Source organism: Salmo salar, chromosome 13 (genome assembly GCF_965601325.2).
Source record: "Salmo salar chromosome 13, fSalSal1, whole genome shotgun sequence".
In the NCBI taxonomy this organism is placed as follows: Eukaryota; Metazoa; Chordata; class Actinopteri; order Salmoniformes; family Salmonidae; genus Salmo; species Salmo salar.
The window spans coordinates 96,418,214-96,430,936 of NC_138303.1; the positions used below are offsets into that span (position 1 = coordinate 96,418,214).

At 44.1% G+C, this 12,723-nt stretch overlaps 1 protein-coding gene across 1 annotated transcript in view; it reads left to right on the forward strand.

Moving 5' to 3' along the window:
* LOC106568157 (ankycorbin) overlaps positions 1 to 12,723 on the forward strand; it is a 77,996-nt gene that overhangs the window by 51,553 nt on the left and 13,720 nt on the right. The window lies entirely within an intron of this gene.

Genomic DNA, 12,723 nt, shown 5'->3' on the forward strand with positions numbered 1-12,723 from the left:
CAGCATGCAGCAGTCCTATTGTACTGGTTCTGCTGTGCCTTAAACGTGACAACCAAACTAGCATCCTCTGACTGACTGACTGTGTGGGGGTGTGCATGTGAGTGTGTGTTTCTTGGGTTGATGTCATGTTATTGTGGTGTTAACTGTGTGTGATGTGGGTTTGCTGTGTGTGAGAGGCATGCATTGCGTATTTGTGTTGTGGTAGCTGGGCTGCGTCCCCGACTAAAAAAAATCTTGTTTACATTTACGTCATTTAGCAGACGCTCTTATCCAGAGCGACTTACAAATTGGTGCATTCACCTTATGATATCCAGTGGAACAACCACTTTACAATAGTGCATCTAGTCAATCATCACCTTCCGGAGACACCTGAAACCCCACCTCTTTAAGGAATACCTGGGATAGGATAAAGTAATCCTTCTAACCCCCCCCCCCAAAAAAAGATATAGATGTACTATTGTAAAGTGGTTGTTCCACTTTACAATACTTTATCCTATCCCAGGTATTCCTTAAAGAGGTGGGGTTTCAGGTGTCTCCGGAAGGTGGTGATTGACTCCGCTGTCCTGGCGTCGTGAGGGAGCTTGTTCCACCATTGGGGTGCCAGAGCAGCGAACAGTTTTGACTGGTTGATCAAGATCCTGTCTCTCGACCAATCGATTGGGTGAAATGTTTAAACTTATTTGTCCATATATAGACAGACACACCCTATGTGTTTGAATAGAATTGCCTACATATGCTTGTATGATGCTTTAAGCACACTGTTTGATTAAATAATTAAGACAAACAAATGACTCAAGAAAGAGCCCAATGGTCACACTGTGTTAAAAAAATGACAGCGAATGACTGTGTGACTGGCGCACGTTGTCTCGCTCTCCTCCCTACTGCAGCGAAAAGGCATCACAGCACAGCAAGTGTATTGCGCTGTCCATGCTGAAGCTGCAACATCATTTCAGCCATTTAGTTTCTTATTTGTTTCTGACTGAAAAGTTCTGTTTCCGAAATCCCTAATTTGTTTAGGAAAAACATTCCCTATTCCCTCAACCCTTGCTCTCTTTACGTGAAACATGTAAACCATCGTGTGCATGTGACCAATAGGGCCTGACATCAGTAAATTGATTATTACAAACCATCAAACACAGTAACACGTGACAGCAAAATGGATGCGGAGCATGTGAAAAAGAAACTTGAAATGGGCAAATGTTTACTGGTTGCTCAGGAGGGAAAGTGGAAGTCAGATCTGTGGAAGACATTTGACTTAGTTGTGGAAACTACTGGAAATCAAGAAAAAGGAGGCTATAGGAGCAAGCCTTGCATGAGAATTATGTGTGCCAAACCCTGCTGGAGAGCCTTCTGCATGTACTCCTCCATGGCCTCTGTCTCAGCCACCGACAGAGGGTAGACGCGGCTGCGCAGCGTCGCAGAGCCTTTTAGAAAGTTAATGGCACAGTCCCAGGGGCAATGAGGAGGGAGACAGGTGGCTTGAGTCTTGGAGAACACCTCCTGAAGATCCTGGTAAACCCCTGGGATGTCGGGCTGGAGGGCAACCACATGACTCTCAACCGACGTTGAACCGCAGGACAAGGGAAAGCGGGTCTTCTGGCATCCGGGTGACCAGTTGGTCACCATTTCCATCCTCAACCAGGAGATGGTGGGATCATGACGAAGGAGCCAGGTGAGGCCGAACAGGACTTTGTGCATTGGTGCGGTGATGATGAGGAAGGGAAGGCTCTCCAGGTGCATAGATCCAATGGTGAAGGTGAGTGGTGCTGTGACGTGGGTGATAATGCCGGATCCCACTGGTTGATTATCCAGAGCGAGGACCGGAAGAGGAGAGGAGAGCGGGTACAAGGAGAGTTTCATGAAGGAGACGAGGGCCTGGTCGATGAAGTTCCCTGCGGCACCGGAATCCACTAGAGCGGTAGAAACAACACATGTGGGACACCCAACAAGTGAAATGGGAACCAGGAGCGGTTTTGCGGAAAATTATGATTATGGAGTACTTACGCCTTTCCTTTCCTTCACACACTACGCCGTGAAGGACTGAAATCCTGCAGCGCCCGCAAGGTCCCCCTGCTCAAGAAAGCACATATACATGCCCATCTGAAGTTTGCCAATGAACATCTGAATGATTCAGAGGACAACTGGGTGAAAGTGTTGTGGTCAGATGAGACCAAAATGGAACTCTTTGGCATCAACTCAACTCGCCGTGTTTGGAGGAGGAGGAATGCTGCCTATGACCCCAAGAACAGCATCCCCACCGTCAAACATGGAGGTGGAAACATTATGCTTTGGGGGTGTTTTTCTGCTAAGGGGACAGGACAACTTCACCGCATCAAAGGGACGATGGACGGGGCCATGTACAGTCATATCTTGGGTGAGAACCTCCTTCCCTCAGCCAGGGCATTGAAAATGGGTCGTGGATGGGTATTCCAGCATGACAATGACCCAAAACACACGGCTAAGGCAACAAAGGAGTGGCTCAAGAAGAAGCACTTTAAGGTCCTGGAGTGGCCTAGCCAGTCTCCAGACCTTAATCCCATAGAAAATCTGTGGAGGGAGCTGAAGGTTCGAGTTGCCAAACGTCAGCCTCGAAACCTTAATGACTTGGAGAAGATCTGCAAAGAGGAGTGGGACAAAATCCCTCCTGAGATGTGTGCAAACCTGGTGGCCAACTACAAGAAACGTCTGACCTCTGTGATTGCCAACAAGGGTTTTGCCACCAAGTACTAACCCATGTTTTGCAGAGGGGTCAAATACTTATTTCCCTCATTAAAATGCAAATCATTTTATGACATTTATGACATGCGTTTTTCTGGATTTTTTTGTTGTTATTCTGTCTCTCACTGTTCAAATAAACCTACCATTAAAATTATAGACTGATCATTTCTTTGTCAGTGGGCAAACGTACAAAATCAGCAGGGGATCAAATACTTTTTTCCCTCACTGTACAGCACAGTCAGAACCTCTGATTCAACTCTGCAATAGAGAATCATACTCTTCCTTTAGTGAGGGTTCGTGTTTCATAAAATCCTCCATACTTGATTGTTTTAAACGTTTCTCAAATCCTGCATTACCAAGTTTATAACGCCTGAGAGAAAATTATACACACAACAAGATAGGAATCAGAAAACTATTTTGTTAACAAATGAATCCATTTGGCGCAATCGAAGATGTTAGCTTTTGTTGCAGAAGTAAAAGAATAAGCACTTGTGTGCTGTAGTGTAGATGAAAAAACCCTCTCCAATCAATCTGTGGGTTCTTATCGATCCTCCCTGGTCCTAAAATAGCAATGAACACTTATTCTCCAATGAACTAACTGGGCTCTGTGGAGGGTCCTTAAAGGGAGTCACACACCAGTCAGAGCATTTAAGTCCATTGTTTCCTTGCCCCACTCAAAGCCTGGCATGTCTTCATTACTGTGAGCTTGTTATCATGTCTGAATCCTCTAGATGGTAAACACACAAACAGACTGTGTTGTGTCTCTGTCAGAGAGCTATTGCTGCAATCAAAATTGTCTCTCTCAGAAACAATCAAGTGTAATGGTGAAGTGCTCCACAGTGTGATCTATCCATCAGATATAATTGGGCTTTGATGCCATCTGAACAGAGGTACTTTATCTGTGTGGGCAGAGCCTGCTGTTCAGACAGAGAAACAGTCGGGCGGGAGATAGGGAGCAGTAGGTATCCTTGTTGAGAAGTTTTGTAACTTTACAGAGTATGACCACACTAGAAGGTGATGGAGACGGTCGTCAGCAAGGTCAGGTCAAAGAATGTAATTTGGCTGCATTTCACATTCAGTGGGATGAGCTGTAGCTTATGTACTGTGGACATGCACACACACACACACACACACACACACACACCACACACACACACACACACACACACACACACACACACACACACACACACACACACACACACACACACACACATACATTTGTTTTACTATCCTTGTGGGGACCAAACAATTGATTCCCATTCAAAATCCTATTTTCCCTAAACCCTAACCTTAATAACGGGTTACTTTGGGATTTTGACAATTAAGCCCTTTATCTACTTCCCCATAGTCTGATGAACTATTGGATACCATTTATAAGTCTCTGCGTCCAGTATGAAGGAAGTTAGAGGTAGTTTCGCGAGCCAAAGCAAACTAGCGTTAGTGCAATGACTGGCAGTTTATGGTATCTACTAGCATGCTAGAAGTTACCATAGACTTCCAGTCATTGTGCTAATGCTAGTTAGAAACTTCCTTCAAACTGCACGCAGAGACATACAAATGGTATCCACTGGGTAAGTAGATAAAGGGCTTAATTGAACTAATTATCTCTTTAACCTGAACATTAACCCCTAAACCTAACCATAACTCCTAACCATAGTTCTAACCTTAATTATAACCCAAACTCTAAACTCTGAGCCTAAAATAGTCTTTTTCCATGTGGGAACCTGCAAAATGTCCCCACAAAATGTCCTTGTTACACACATAGAGTTTTTAAACATTCACGGTCATGGAGGAGTGGATGTTTATAGTGTGGTTGTCTGTAAACCATGTTCATGTCAACGTACCGATACAACACACAGAGACAGAAGTATCTCAGTATTATACAGGATGGTGATGAGGTGTAGTCACTCATACCTTGCCTTTCACTTGCAAGAATGAACAGAGTACAATAAAGGGGATCTATAGACAGTGGGACACATACAGTGCATTCGGAAAGTATTCAGACCCCTTGACTTTTTCCACATTTTGTTACGTTACAGCCTTATTCTAAAATTGATTAAATAGTTTTTTCCCCCCTCAATCTACACACAATACCCCATAACAAACACAGGTTTTTAGAAATGTTTGATCAGTTATTATAATAGAAAAACGGAAATATCACATTTACATAAGTATTCAGACCCTTTACTCAGTACTTTGTTGAAGCACCTTGAGCACCTTGAACCTTGAGCACCTACAGCCTTGAGTCTTCTTCAGTATGACGCTACAAGCTTAGCACACCTGTATTTGGGGAGTTTCTCCCATTCTTCTCTGCAGATCCTCTCAAGCTCTGTCAGGTTGGATGGGGAGTGTTGCTGCACATCTATTTTCAGGTCTCTTCAGAGATGTTAAATCGGGTTAATGTCCGGGCTCTGGCTGGGCCACTCACAGACATTCAGAGACTTGTCCCGAAGCCACTCCTGTGTTGTCTTGGCTGTGTGCTAAGGGTCGTTGTCCTGTTGAAAAGTGAACCTTCTCCACAGTCTGAGGTCCTGAGTGCTCTGGAGCAGGTTTTCATCAAGGATCTCTCTGTACTGTGCTCCATTAATCTTTCACTCGATCCTGACTAGTCTCCCAGTCCCTGCCGCTGAAAAACATCCTCACAGCATGATGCTGCCACCAACATTCTTTACCGTAGGGATGGTGCCAGGTTTCCTCCAGATCTGGCGCTTGGCATTCAGGCCAAATAGTTCAATCTTTTTTTCATCAGACCAGAGAATCTTGTTTCTCATGGTCTGAGTGTCTTTAGGTGCCTTTTGGCAAACTCCAAGCGGGCTGTCACATGCCTTTTATTGAGGAGTTGCTTCCGTCTGACCACTCTACCATAAAGGCCTGATAGGTGTGCTGCAGAAATGGTTGTCCTTCTGGAAGGTTTTCCCATCTCCACAGAGGAACTCTGGAGCTTTGTCAGGGTGACCTTCGGGTTCTTGCACACCTCCCAGACCAAAGCCTTTCTCTCCCAACTGCTCAGTTTGGTGGCCAGCTCTAGGAAGAGTCTTGGTGGTTCCAGACTTCTTCCATTTAAGAATGATGGAGGCCAGTGTATTCTTGGGGACCTTTAATTCTGCAGAAATGTTTTGGTACCCTTCCCTAGATCTGTGCCTCAAAACAGTTTTTGCTTTGTCATTATGGGGGGGGGGGGGGGGGGTATTGTGTGTAAATTGCTGAGGATTATATCTTTTTTTAATCCATTTAAGAATAAGGCTGTAACGTAACAAAATGTGGAAAAAGTAAATGGGTCTGAATACTTTCCAAAGGCACTGTAATTGATGTAACATTGTGGCTTTGCTAGGACCCTGTATCCACTCCTTCATTATTAACCCTCTCCATCTCTCTGTGTCAGGCCAGACAGCCTTAGTCACAGCTCTCTGTGTCAGGCCAGACAGCCTTAGCTACATCTCTCTGTGTCAGGCCAGACAGCCTTAGCCACATCTCTCTGAGTCAGGCCAGACAGCCTTAGCCACATCTCTCTGTGTCAGGCCAGACAGCCTTAGCCACAGCTCTCTGTGTCAGGCCAGACAGCCTTTGCCACATCTCTCTGAGTCAGGCCAGACAGCCTTAGCCACAGCTCTCTGTGTCAGGCCAGACAGCCTTAGCTACATCTCTCTGTGTCAGGCCAGACAGCCTTAGCCACAGCTCTCTGTGTCAGGCCAGACAGCCTTAGCTACATCTCTCTGAGTCAGGCCAGACAGCCTTAGCCATAGCTCTCTGTGTCAGGCCAGACAGCCTAGCCACAGCTCTCTGTGTCAGGCCAGACAGCCTTAGCCACAGCTCTCTGTGTCAGGCCAGACAGCCTTAGCCACAGCTCTCTGTGCCAGGCCAGACAGCCTTTGCCACAGCTCTCTGTGGTGCACTGTGCTGAGTGCTGAGATTACACATGGCTTAAATGTCAGATTGTTACATAAGCTTCCTGGGCCCTGGCAGACAGCCTCTGCTCTGTTGGCCTCAATCACAGATGCCATCCTGTGGCTTTATTTAGGCATGAGGATCAGACCACGTATTTTTCATCCCCCCAGGCTGCGAGAGTATGAAAACATTCACGCTCTGCGGCTGCCAGAGCTTTGTTTTTTTGTCGTATAAATCCTTTGAAACCTGCATAATAGCTGTGCCCTTTGTGGTATATGTTAGTAGTGTACCATTAAGCAAGTCTGACACATTTCCAGTGGACTCTGACATATCTCCTATCCCCATTTAGATTCCCCAAGAGTGTCAAATGTCATATTTGTCACACCTGCACACAATGGCTACTAATGTTTTCCTCTTTCCTACCAAGGTTGATTTTGTCCTCTCTCACCTATAGACATACAAACACTTATTAAAACTGTACAGTGTGGTCTGAAAAGATTCCCATGTTATTTACCAAAGGTCATTCCAGTGAATAAGAATAAGGTATGAGGTGGAAACTGTGTGGTCTGAACGTAGTAAGCAACTTCTCCTTTTGATGACGACTTATGTGGCGTCGATATGAGTCAGAAAATGTTATTCTAGTGTTGAAATTGACTACAAAGTGTACGTAAGATAATTTTGGTCATAAATTCAGTATCGATTTGCGAGAGAATTAGTTTAAAAAAAAATGTATGTCAGAATGAATGGTACCGTAACAGTTTTCCTTGGGTTGGTTTTATTTAAATTCTGCCCAAATTCCCACAGATTGCAACACCCAACTAATCATCAATTTGGAGCACAGCTGCACGCAACCCGATCACAATGCCGATATCCCTATGGGGATAGTTAGGGACCATCAGTAAATTACACAATGTACATGGGACAACATTTTAAACTATCAATAGCTCCAAATTTCAATGACATAACAACTATAAATTGTAGGAATTCATATACAAATAAGACAACAAAAAGGTGTGCAATATGAAATAATTGTCCAATTTATATTGTATAATTTATTGACATTCTCTAACTGACCCTACAGACAGGCTATCCAAAGTCAAACCAATTTTTGCCACGGTCGCACACCGGCCGGCTGAACCTAATTGGCGAAAGAATTTGGCTAGCTTGCTAGCTAGTCTAGGCTACTTCCAGACAAGACCTGGTTAGACTGTTTCAAGTTATCTAGAAGGGTGAGTGACTGTAACTGTACTGTTTTGGCGGAGTGAAAGTACAAACGCTTCTCACTTTCAAACAAACACACGAGATACCCACATCAAAGCACGCCTCCAAAACCGAAATCTCGTTCTCAGTCGCATTTCCTAATGAGGAGAATTGAAACCGATGCTAAATCAGGAAGTTCAGCCCTCCTTTAAGCAGCTCTGAAGGTTCCATTTTATACACCAAGAATCATCGGAGGTCATTCTTGGTGTTTAAGAGCTGTCAGTGTTCTCACACCTGGCTGTCAGAAGCCTCACCAAGTGGACAGGGCTGGTAGTCAGCATCTTGACAAGTTGTTATCTATGTATTTGTGCGTCTGCATCTTTCTCACTCATCATTATTCATAGTTCATTCAGGACTTTCCCTAGTCATGGCAGCATCCACATTCATGTAGAAGTGTTTAGAAACATATTCTATTCTTATTTACAATAAAAGTGAATCCAAAATGACACAATACATTATTTACCATTCATTTCTATTGGACACAAAATAATCTGAAAAACAACCAAAACAAACAGCAAATGCATCCAACAAGTTTGTAGAGTCCCAAGCTTGATGTTATCATTGTGTGCTGGGAATATGGGACCAAATACTAAACTTTTGACTACTTCAATAGACATATAAGAGAATTTGTCCCAATACTTTTGGTCCCCTAAAAGCTATGTACAAAAGTGCTGTAATTTCTAAACGGTTCAACTGATATGGATGCAAATACCCTCAAATGAAAGCAGACCATCTGCACTTTAACTTCATAGTTCTTTTATCATTTCAAATCCAAAGTGCTGGAGTATAGAGCCAAAACAAAACAAAATGTGTCACTGTCTCTACTTTTGGAGCTCACTGTATCACCAGAGAAATCACTCAACCTACGGGGTGTGATGTGTCTCTGGGGAAGTACGTTGGTGAAATTATATTTCAACTGGCTCCTGGTTTTAATCTATGCTAGAAGTTTGAAGTTATGAAGTTAATTTAAAGTTGAGTATGAAGTCAAGCGTCAGCCATTTGTATTTCAGGTTTTATGGTTGTCCTTGTAAGTGTTTTCAGAGAGCTTTCAGGGATATTATGTGATTTTGAAACATTTTCCATCTACTAGTGAGACAGTAGATCCATATGATCCTGTTAAGTAACGAGTCAACGCCCAGTGCAGTGTGTAATGTTCCGTGAAGCAAAGACTGGGCCTGTAGATATTGCCTGACTCTGCTTTTGATGAGGTGTCAGTTTCCTGAACCTTGTTAATAAGGCAAGCCAAACCCTGGGAAAGAAAGGTAGAAATGAAAGGATAGACAGAAAGGAATATTTAAAAAAAAGAAACACATGGGTGGCTGGCTGTGTTGTGTGCATTAGTTGATAGTGAGGACTGTCTGTGCATCAGAGGAGAAGGGGTGGATGTTTGTGGAGGGGTGTAAGGAGGGGTTTGTGTATGTGGGTGTGTGTGGCTGCCTGGTAGAGAGAGAGGGGTAGTGTAAAGTTTTTATTTCTCTCTTTCTCTCTTTTTCCCTTTCTCTGAGCTGTGGGGGAGAATGGCTAACTCAGTGTGCCAAAAGGATACAATAAAAGGACTTGGCTGCTTTGCTTTCATGTGTTTCAGTGGAGGTTGGAGCTATAAAGTCATGCTTCTACTTTAGCAGGATGCTGAAGGATGTAGCCCAGCCTGTTACCGCTCATAGTGTTGTCTTTGGAATTGCATTGTGGTCATGGACTACATGACCAAAACAGCTTGTTTCTAGTATGGTATGCTTTCATTGCAGCAGACCAAACAATGTACTATCTTCTAGTGTACACCAGCTGAATGTACTGTAAAGCTTACATTCCAACCACTTCTTCCTCTTCTTCCTTTCACTTCCCGAGAAACAAGGTCACGGAGTCTTTTACAGTACATTATCTGAACTTCAGTATGTCAGTACAGTATGCAAACTTCTGTTCCGTGTTCAAATCAAATCAAATTTATTTTTATATAGCCCTTCGTACATCAGCTGATATTCTCAAAGTGCTGTACAGAAACCCAGCCTAAAACCCCAAACAGCAAGCAAAGCATGTGAAAGAAGCACGGTGGCTAGGAAAAACTCCCTAGGAAAAACTCCCTAGAAAGGCCAAAAACCTAGGAAGAAACCTAGAGAGGAACCAGGCTATGAGGGGTGGCCAGTCCTCTTCTGGCTGTGCAGGGTGGATATTATAACAGAACATAGTCAAGATGTTAAAATGTTAAAATGTTCATAAATGACCAGCATGGTCAAATAATAATAATCATAGTAGTTGTCGAGGGTGCAACAAGCACGTCCGGTGAACAGGTCAGGGTTCCATAGCCGCAGGCAGAACAGTTGAAACTGGAGCAGCAGCACGGCCAGGTGGACTGGGGACAGCAAGGAGTCATCATACCAGGTAGTCCTGAGGCATGGTCCTAGGGCTCAGGTCCTCCGAGAGAAAGACAGAAAGAGAGAATTAGAGAGAGCATATTTAAATACACACAGGACACCGGATAAGACAAGAGAAATACTCCAGATGTAACAGACTGACCCTAGCCCCCCGACACATAAACTACTGCAGCATAAATACTGGAGGCTGAGACAGGAGTGATCAGAAGACACTGTGGCCCCATCCGATGATACCCCCGGACAGGGCCAAACAGGCAGGATATAACCCCACCCACTTTGCCAAAGCACAGCCCCCACACCACTAGAGGGATGTATCCAACCACCAACTTACCGTCCTAAGACAATGCCGAGTATAGCCCACAACGATCTCCGCCATGCCACAACCCAAGGGGGGGCGCCAACCCAGACAGGAAGACAACGTCAGTGACTCAACCCACTCAAGTGACGCACCCCTCCCATGGACGGCATGGAAGAACACCAGTAGGCCAGTGACTCAGCCCCTGTAAAAGGGTTAGAGGCAGAGAATCCCAGTGGAAAGAGGGGAACCGGCAAGGCAGAGACAGCAAGGGTGGTTCGTTGCTCCAGCCTTTCCGTTCACCTTCACACTCCTGGGCCAGACTATACTTAATCATAGGACCTACTGAATAGATAAGTCTTCAGTAAAGACTTAAAGGTTGAGACTGAGTCTGCGTCTCTCACATTGGTAGGCAGACCATTCCATAAAAATGGAGCTCTATAGGAGAAAGCCCTACCTCCAGCCGTTTGCTTAGAAATTCTAGGGACAATTAGGAGGCCTGCGTCTTGTGACCGTAGCGTACGTGTAGGTATGTACGGCAGGACCAAATCGGAAAGATAGGTAGGAGCAAGCCCATGTAATGCTTTGTAGGTTAGCAGTAAAACCTTGAAATCAGCCCTTGCCTTAACAGGAAGCCAGTGTAGGGAGGCTAGCACTGGAGTAATATGATCAAATTTTTTGGTTCTAGTCAGGATTCTAGCAGCCGTATTTAGCACTAACTGAAGTTTATTTAGTGCTTTATCCGGGTAGCCGGAAAGTAGAGCATTGCAGTAATCCAGCCTAGAAGTAACAAAAGCATGGATTAATTTTTCTGCGTCATTTTTGGACAGAAAATTTCTGATTTTTGCAATGTTACGTAGATGGAAAAAAGCTGTCCTTGAAACAGTCTTGATATGTTCTTCAAAAGAGAGATCAGGGTCCAGAGTAACGCCGAGGTCCTTCACAGTTTTATTTGAGACGACTGTACAACCATCCAGATTAATTGTCAGATTCAACAGAAGATCTCTTTGTTTCTTAGGACCTAGAACAAGCATCTCTGTTTTGTCCGAGTTTAAAAGTAGAAAGTTTGCAGCCATCCACTTCTTTATGTCTGAAACACAGGCTTCTAGCCAGGGCAATTTTGGGGCTTCACCATGTTTCATTGAAATGTACAGCTGTGTGTCGTCCGCATAGCAGTGAAATTTAACATTATGTTTTCGAATGACATCCCCAAGAGGTAAAATATATAGTGAAAACAATAGTGGTCCTAAAACGGAACCTTGAGGAACACCGAAATTTACAATTGATTTGTCAGAAGACAAACCATTCACAGAGACAAACTGATATCTTTCCGACAGATAAGATCTAAACCAGGCCAGAACTTGTCCATGTAGACCAATTTGGGTTTCCAATCTCTCCAAAAGAATGTGGTGATCGATGGTATCAAAAGCGGCACTAAGATCTAGGAGCACGAGGACAGATGCAGAGCCTCGGTCTGACGTCATCAAAAGGTCATTTACCACCTTCACAAGTGCAGTCTCAGTGCTATGATGGGGTCTAAAACCAGACTGAAGCGTTTCGTATACATTGTTTGTCTTCAGGAAGGCAGTGAGTTGCTGTGCAACAGCTTTTTCTAAAAAATTTTAGAGGAATGGAAGATTCGATATAGGCCGATAGTTTTTTATAATTTCTGGATCAAGATTCGGCTTTTTCAAGAGAGGCTTTATTACTGCCACTTTTAGTGAGCTTGGTACACATCCGGTGGATAGAGAGCCGTTTATTATGTTCAACATAGGAGGGCCAAGCACAGGAAGCAGCTCTTTCAGTAGTTTAGTTGGAATAGGGTCCAGTATGCAGCTTGAGGGTTTGGAGGCCATGATTATTTTCATCATTGCGTCAAGAGATATAGTACTAAAACACTTTAGTATCTCCCTTGATCCTAGGTCCTGGCAGAGTTGTGTAGACTCAGGACAATGGAGCTTTGGAGTAATACCCAGATTTACATTTACATTTAAGTCATTTAGCAGACGCTCTTATCCAGAGCGACTTACAAAATGGTGCATTCACCTTATGATATCCAGTGGAACAACCACTTTACAATAGTGCATCTAAATCTTTTAAAGGGGGGGGGGGGGGTTAGAAGGATTACTTTATCCTATCCTAGGTTTTCCTTAAAGAGGTGGGGTTTCAGGTGTCTCCGGAAGGTGGTGATTG